The sequence below is a fragment of the Pristiophorus japonicus genome, chromosome 1, assembly GCF_044704955.1.
Source record: "Pristiophorus japonicus isolate sPriJap1 chromosome 1, sPriJap1.hap1, whole genome shotgun sequence".
Classification (NCBI taxonomy): domain Eukaryota; kingdom Metazoa; phylum Chordata; class Chondrichthyes; family Pristiophoridae; genus Pristiophorus; species Pristiophorus japonicus.
The window spans coordinates 353,891,722-353,900,504 of NC_091977.1; positions in this window are offsets into that span (position 1 = coordinate 353,891,722).

An 8,783-nucleotide genomic window follows, 5' to 3' on the forward strand; every position below is an offset into this window, starting at 1 on the left:
ACCAGAGGGAGAAATACAAGGCACCGTGGCTGTAATGTCTGTAAGCTTGTAATAATGTTTGTAGCTCCACACTGTGGATGTGGACGTATTGTGTACTGCAACTGCAGAGTTAATAATAAACAGAACCAGGTAGATTCCGGAGGCTTCCGAGAGAGCTGCCTGCCATGTAGGAAGCTGTGTGTGCTTGTGCTCTGTGAATATATTACATTTCGTGACGGAGATGGGATTTTTCGGATGATTTAAAGCTTAAATTTTGTTGGGGAAGGACTCAGCCAGCCGACAGAGAGACTTTGGAAGTTTCTGTCTTTGGAAAAAAGCTACAAAATCCGAGGTAAAATACAGCACACGGTGTGAACAGCTAGAGATTAAAATGGCAGGTGTAGTCAGACATTTGGAATAATATCGGCACGACTGGGAACTTTTAAAGTGTTTGTGGATGGGTTAGAAATGTATTTCACTGCAAATAACATAATCAAAGTTCCAGACAATGCAATCCAGAACCGGGCTGTGTTGGAATGTAAGAAAGCGATCTTCTTATCGGAGGCAGGTCCGGCATTGTATGAAACGCTTGTAAATCTGCTTATGCCTGACGAGCCAAAGGACACAACACTTAAAGAGATTTTAACGAAGCTGGAGCAGCACTATAACCCCAAACCGTTAGAAATTGCTGAAAGCTATCGTTTTGGGATTCGGAATCAAAAGGCTGATCCAGAAATCAGTGATTACATCGTAGCATTAAAAAAGCTATCGATGCACTGTAATTTTGGAAACTTTCAAAACAGAGCATTACAGGATTGTTTTGTTTGTGGGGTGAAAAATTATGTGATCAGAAGGAAGTTATTGACGACGGATGACTTGACTTTTGAGATTGCTTGTCAGACAGCGAGGTCGATGGGCATGGCTGAACAATATTCCCGAGAATTAAATAATGATCACGGTCATCAGTCAACCGAGGTAAATCACCTGCAGGTTCAAAGTAAAAGACGGCAGGGGCCCAAAGTCTCAGAAACTGGAAATTCTAACAGAGCAGCGAAGTCGTGCTACAGGTGCTAGGGACAACACATTGCTCAAAGATGTCCATACGTGAAGGCAGAGTGTTTCTTCTGTAGAAAGACTGGGCATCTTGCGAAGGCCTGCCGACTGAAGGGTAAACCAGCGTTCAAAGCTATGAGTAGAAATCCCAAGAGACTACATAGCATGGAAGAACAACAACAAGACGAGGAGATGTTAGAGTTACACGTCATCAGGAGCACGAGGTTAATGGACAGCGATTTGGAAAACATCAAAATCCAGATAGATGTTGTGGGATTCAAGATACCAATGGAAATTGACACGGGTGCATCCATGAGTGTAGTACCGAAGTCGTTGTACCTCGACAAATTGCGTGATTTTCAACTGGAGAAATCCAAGATAGAGCTGCGAGGCTACTCGGGAGAGAAAATTCCTGTGGTAGGTCGTATCACCGTACCGGTGAAATATAAAGATCAATTTCAGAACTTGCCTCGAATAGTAGTGAAAGGAGACAAGTCTGCCTGACTAGGAAGAAATTGGTTGAGCTCACTGAAGCTGGATTGGAGTAAGATTTTCTGTGTGGAAGCGAGATTTTCATCAATGGATGAGGTTATCAAGAAGTATCCAAAGGTGTTCTGTGAAACGGGCAGTCCGATCCAAGGCTTCAAGGCGAGTGTCAGAGTACAGAAGGACGCTGGATTGGTTTACTACAAGCCATGTTCCGTACCATATGCACTCAAGGAGAAAGTTGAGCAAGAACTCAAAAGACTAGAGACTGAGAACATTATTTGTAAGATAGATCGATGTAATTGGGCTACACCCATTATTGTTGTACCTAAGTCTGTTGGTAAGGTAAAATTGTGTGGTGATCATAAGCTAACCGTAAACCAGGTTCTAGAGGGTAATGTTCCCAATACATTGCCGAATATAGAAGATTTGTTCACCACACTGACAGGTGGTCGGATCTTCTCAAAACTGGATCTTATGAATGCCTACTTACAGCTTGAACTAGATGGGGAGTCCAAGTCATGTTTGACTATAAATACTCATCTAGGCCTATATCAATTTAATAGGCTACCGTTTGGAGTGTCTTCTGCCCCTGCCATATTCCAAGGGGTGATGAAGCAGATTTTGCAAGGTATTGAAGGAGTAATATGTTATTTGGATGACATACTAATTTCAGCACCAAATAGGCAAATTCATAATAACATATTAATGAAGTCCTTAAATGGCTAAAGAAGCATAGAGTACGAGTGTCTGCTCATAAGTGTGAGTTATTTAAAAACTCAGTGGAGTACTTAGGGTACAGAGTAGACAAAGATGGTTTACATCCGACCAAGGAAAAACTGAATGCAATCAGAAATGCACCCACTCCCAGGAATGTGACTGAACTTCGTTCATTCTTGGGTCTTTTGAACTATTATGGGAAGTTCCTACCAAATTTGGAACAGTATTACATCCACTGAATGAACTTTTGAAAAAACAGATCCATTGGAAGTGGTCAAAAGAATGCGATACAGCATTCAAGGAGTGTAAAAGCAAATTGGTAGCGAGCACCATGTTAGTTCACTATGACATATCTAAGGAGATTAAGCTAGCATGTGATGCTTCTCCGTATGGAGTTGGGGCAGTGATCTCTCATGTATCATGCACTCTCAGTGTCAGTGAGAGGAATTATGCGCAAATTGAAAGGGAAGCTTTGGCATTAATTTTTGGGGTCAAGAAACTTCACAAGTACTTGTATAGTTGTAAGTTTACCATCGTTACAGACCATAAGCCCCTAACAGCAATCCTCCATCCAAAGTCCCCAGTTCCAACATTAGCTGCAGCCCGAATGCAGAGATGGGCTTTGATTTTGTCAGCATATACATATGATAGTGAATACAGACGATCAGCTGATCACAGTAATGCTGATGCAATGTCTAGATTGCCTTCCCCATCACAAGTTACACCCGATAGGGAAGAAGTGTTTTATTTTTCATACATTGATGAACTGCTAGTCACAGCTGAAGAGATTGGTAGAGCAACCAAACGTGATCCAGTGCTGTCAAAGGTGTATGAGTATTTTGCAAATGGATGGCCAAACCAGGTAACAGACAAAGATACACATCCATTCTTCATCCATAGGAATTAATTATCAGTTGATAAAGATTGTATCATGTGGGGTGCAAGAATGGTTATACCAAATAAATTCAGGTCCAAATTATTAGGAGACCTCCATGACCAGCGCCTGGGAATGTGCTTGACCAAGAGTTTTGCATGCAGTTATTTATGATGGCCAGGTCTTGATAAAGATGTCGAGTACATCATGAGTCAGTGCACAACATGTCAATCGGTAAGCAAGCAACCACCACCAGTACCATTACAGCCATGGAAATGGCCTCCCAGGGTGTGGCAAAGGCTACATATTGATTTTGCTGAGTTAGAAGGACAACAATTGTTCATTGTGATTGATAGCCATTCGAAGTGGGTTGAGGTGTTTCCAATGTGGAAAATATAAACAAGTAAAACATTGGACATTTTACGAAAATTATTTTCTTAATTTGGCCTCCCTGAAGAAATTGTTTCGGATAATGGACCACAATTTCTTTCAGAAGAATTTGCACAATTCATGAGCAAAAATGGTGTGAAACATACCAAGATTCCACCATACCATCCTGCTTCGAATGATGCAGCAGAGCGCACTGTACAAATTGTAAAACGTGCCCTCATAAAACAAATGTTAGATCCAAATCCAAGGAATTAGCTAATTTTTTGATTACATATTGAAATACTCCTCATACAACTACTGGTAGAACACCAGCAGAGTTGTTTCTCAAATGACAGCCACGAACCAGATTCTCGTTGTTAAAAGCAAATTTGGCACAGTCCGTAGAAGAAACACAATTAAGACAGAAAGAGAATCATGATAGAGGTAGAGTAAAAGAGAGAAGTGTGAAATTAAACCAGAAGGTGCGAGTGAAGAACCATTACCATAAATGGTTATAAAGTGGTTACCAGGAAGAATGGTGATGATATGTGGCCCTCGCACATATTTGGTAAAGATGTTTGATAATGGACAGGTTAGGTTTGTTCATTTTGATCATATTTTACCTACAGACATGGAAGGAGTTGAAGGTGGGAATGATTCAATTATTTCTGACTCATCAGATAGTTTTGATACACCAGTAGCAAATCCTAAATCCAATGTACTGGAAACAAATTCAGGAGAGAATCATAATGAAAGTCTGAGTCCGAGTCAGGAAAACAAAGAGCCTGAAGTTAGAGTGAGTTCAAATGAAAATCAAGGAAATTCTGTGGAGGAAAACGTTCCTCATGATGAGTCTCGAATGAGTTTAGATTCGACACCATGTTTGGAAGGTTCTGTTCGAGAGCGAAGATATCCTCTTCGAAAAAGAAAACGAGTGGTAAAGTTAAGTTTGTAAATATGGAAAAAAATAAGTTTATATCCTGTGTTATGTATAAACATGAAAGTTATGTATGATGTTGTTATAATAACTTCTTCATTAAGGAGGGAGAAGTGTAATGTCTGTAAGCTTGTAATGTTTGTAGCTCCACGCTGTGGATGTGGATGTATTGTGTACTGCAACTGCAGAGTTAATAATAAACAGAACCAGGCAAATTCCGAAGGCTTCCGAGAGAGCTGCCTGCCATGTTAGGAGCGGTGTGTGCTGTGCTCTGTGAATATATCACAGTGGCAAAATCCTTGCTCCAAATATTGGCACATGTTCGACTATGTCATCATTCGAGCCAGGGATCGCAAGGATGTGCGCATCACCTGCGTCATGACACGAGCTGACGACTGCTGGATGGACCACTGCCTAATCCATTCCATCATCAACAACAATATAGCCCTAAAGCGGCGACGGCAGCAGAAGCAGTTCCACAAAAAAATCAATACCGGGGCACTCAAAGACCCAGCTAAGAGAGCCCTATACAGCCAGTGCCTCATTGCTAACCTGGCGACCCTTAATGACCCTGAGACACAGAATGCCCCCAGCGCTTGGTCTGCTCTCCAGGCCACCATAACCAGTGCCTGCGAAGAGACGCTCAGTCATTCAACCAGGAAACACCAGGGTTGATTTGATGAGAATGACCAGAACATCCAAGAGCTAATAAATTGCAAGCGCGGGGCATTTTTGAACCTAAAAAAAACAACCCAACTCGGGAGCAGCAAAGTAGCATTATAGATGGCTTAAGGCCAAGGTCCAACAAAAAACCCATGACGTAAAGAATAGATGGTGGGTGGAGAAAGCACAGGAAATTGAGCAGCTGGCCGACAGCTATGATGTGCGAGGATTCTTCACCGCTGTTAAGTCCAGCTACGGCCCAAGCAACCAAGGCCCACCCACTGCTGGCCAAGAACGGGGAGACACTTATCAAGGACACAGAGGCAGTCAGGACCTGCTGGAAGGAGCACTTCGAGGATCTCCTTAACCGAGACTCTGCCTTTGACTCGAGTGTCCTCGACTCCATCCCACAGCATGCTACCCGCCACCACCTCAGCAAAATCCCAGCCCTGCACGAGGTAGAAAAGGCCATCCACCAGCTCAAGATCAACAAGGCCACAGGAGCAGATGGAATCCCCGCTGAGGCACTAAAGTATGGCGCGGAGGCACTATTGGCACGAATGCATGACCTCATCTCTCGCATCTGGAAGGAGGAGAGCATGTCGGGATGCAGTAATCGTGACCATCTTTAAAAAAGGGGACAAGTCCGACTGCGGCAACTATAGAGGAATCTCCCTGTTATCAGCCACTGGGAAAGTCGCCGCTAGAATCCTCCTCAATCGTCTTCTCCCTGTGGCTGAGGAGCTCCTCCCAGAGTCACAATGCGGATTCCGTCCACTACGGGGTACAATGGACATGATCTTTACGGCACGACAGCTGCAAGAAAAATACAGGGAACAGCACCAACCTTTGTACATGGCCTTCTTTGACCTTACAAAGACCTTTGAAACTGCCAACTGCGAGGGACTATGGAGTGCTCTCCTCCATTTCGGCTGCCCCCAAAAGTTTGTCACCATCCTCCACCTGCTCAACAATGACATTCAAGCCATGATCCTGGCCAACGGATCCATCACAGACCCAATCCACGTCCAGACCGGGGTCAAGCAGGGCTACGTCATTGCGCCAATCCTCTTCTCAATCTTCCTCATTACAATGCTCACACTCAACAAACTCCCTACTGGAGTGGAACCAAACTGCAGAACCAATGGGAACCTGTTGAACCTTCGTCGTCTCCAGGCCAGATCCAAGACTGTTCCAACCTCTGTCGCCGAACTGCAGTACGAGAACGACGCTTGCGTCTGTGCACATTGAGAGACTGAACTCCAAGTCATAGTTCATGTTGTGTTCCTAACACAGATGAGACTGCACACAAGGAGGTTAAAGTAACAGTGACCTCAGTCTTTAGTAAGACACTCCAGAGTCAGGAACCTTAGGGGCTGGCTTATATACAGTGCTCCCAAGGGATGCTGGGATCCCTTGGGACTTCAGGGGATGAGCTCCCTGGTGGCAGAACATGGGAGTGCATGCTTTACAGATACACAACATCACTCCCCCCCAAAGTCAAAGTGAAAACTATTTACAAGGTGAGGCGGTCGGGAGCCTTTCTTTCCCTGATGGACCACCTCGGTACAAATGTCTGTTCTGGTGTGTTGGCTGTGGCCTCGCTGGGCTGCCGTGTTGTTGGCTTTGCAGGGCTGCTGGGTGAGCCTGGCCTTGCTGGGCTGTTGGGCATAATGGGCTCGATTTCCTGGTCTGGCGTGGTTTTGTTGATCCTTTGGGTGTGTGTTGTGAGCTCGAAAAAGGTGGTGTCTGCTGTGGGTTGTTCAGGGCAGCCTGTGAAACACAGCCTCGTTTGGTCCAGGTGCTTTCTGCTAATTTGTCCATTGTCTAGTTTGACTTCTTTAGATATCACCATGCCCGCGATCCACTTGATATCATGTACATAGTTCACCACATACACAGGGTCATTCAGATCAATTTCCCGTGACACAGTGGCGCGACCATCGTTTACATTTTGTTGCTGCCGCCTGCTCTCTACGTGATCATACAGGTTGGGGTGAACCAGCGAGAGTCTGGTTTTAAGTGTCCTTTTCATGAGTAGCTCAGCCGGGGGCACCCCTGTGAGCAAGTGGGGTCTCGTGCGGTAGCTGAGAAGTACTCGGGACAGGCGGGTTTGGAGTGAGCCTTCTGTGACTCTTTTAAGGCTCTGTTTGATTGTTTTTACTGCCCACTCTGCCTGCCCATTGGAGGCTGGTTTAAACAGGGCCGAGGTGACATGTTTGATCCCATGGCGGGTCATGAATTCTTTAAATTCGGCACTGGTGAAACATGGCCCGTTGTCACTGACCAGTATGTCAGGCAGGCCGTGGGTGGCAAACATGGCCCTCAGGCTTTCAATGGTGGCAGTGGCGGTGCTTCCCGACATTATTTCACATTCAATCCATTTTGAAAAAGCATCCACCACCACCAGGAACATTTTACCAAGAAACGGGCCCTCATAGTCGACATGGATCCTCGACCATGGTCTGGAGGGCCAGGACCACAAACTTAGTGGTACCTCTCTGGGCGCTTTGTTCAACTGAGCACACACGCTGCATTGTCATACACAGGACTCTAAGTCAGAGTTGATACCTAGCCACCACATGTGGGATCTGGCTATCGCTTTCATCATTACTATACCCGGGTGTGTGCTGTGGAGATCCGTCTCCCTGCCCTTTTTGGGTAGCACTACGTGATTACCCCACAACAGGCAGTCTGCCTGAATGGACAGCTCGCCCTTTCGCCGCTGGAACGGCTTGATTAGCTCTTGCATTTCAATGGGGATGCTGGCCCAGCTCCCATGCAGTACACAGTTTTTTACTAGGGACAGCAGAAGATCTTGCCTGGTCCAAGTCCTAATCTGGCGGGCCGTAACAGGTGATTTATCATTTTCAATGCTTCCATGACGATCAACAAGTCTGCGGGTTGTACCACCATCAACAAGTTTGCAGGCTGTGCCATTTCCACCCCCGTGGTTGGCAATGATAGCCGACTGAGAGCATCCGCACAGTTCTTGGTGCCTGGCCTGTGGCGGATGGTATAGTTATACGCTGATAGGGCGAGTGCCCACCTTTGTATGCGGGCTGAGGCATTGGTATTTATCCCTTTGTTTTCAGTGAACAAGGATATGAGGGGCTTGTGATCGGTTTCCAGCTCAAATTTGAGGCCAAACAGGTACTGATGCATATTCTTTACCCTGAACATACACGCTAATGCCTCTTTCTCAATCATGCTGCAGGCCCTCTCGGCCTTAGACAAGCTCCTGGAAACATAGGCGACAGGTTGAACTTTCCCGCAACATTAGCTTGTTGTAATACACACCCGACTCCATATGACGACGCCTCACTTGCTAGCACAAGTCTTTTACACGGGTTATACAATACAAGCAGCTTGTTGGAGCATGAAATGTTTCTGGCTTTCTCAAAAGCAATTACTTGATTTTTTCCCCATACCCAGTTCTCACCTTTACACAATAACACATGTAGGGGCTCTAAAAGTTTGCTTAACCCCGGTAGGAAGTTACCAAAATAGTTGAGGAGTCCCAGGAACGACCGCAGCTCCGTGATGTTCTGTGGCCTGGGTGCGTTCCTGATAGCCTCTGTCTTGGCGTCAGTGGGCCGAATGCTGTCCGCCGCGATCTTTCTCCCCAAAAACTCCACTTCTGTTGCCATGAAGACACATTTCGACCTCTTCAGCAGCAGCCCTACGCGATCCAGTCACTGG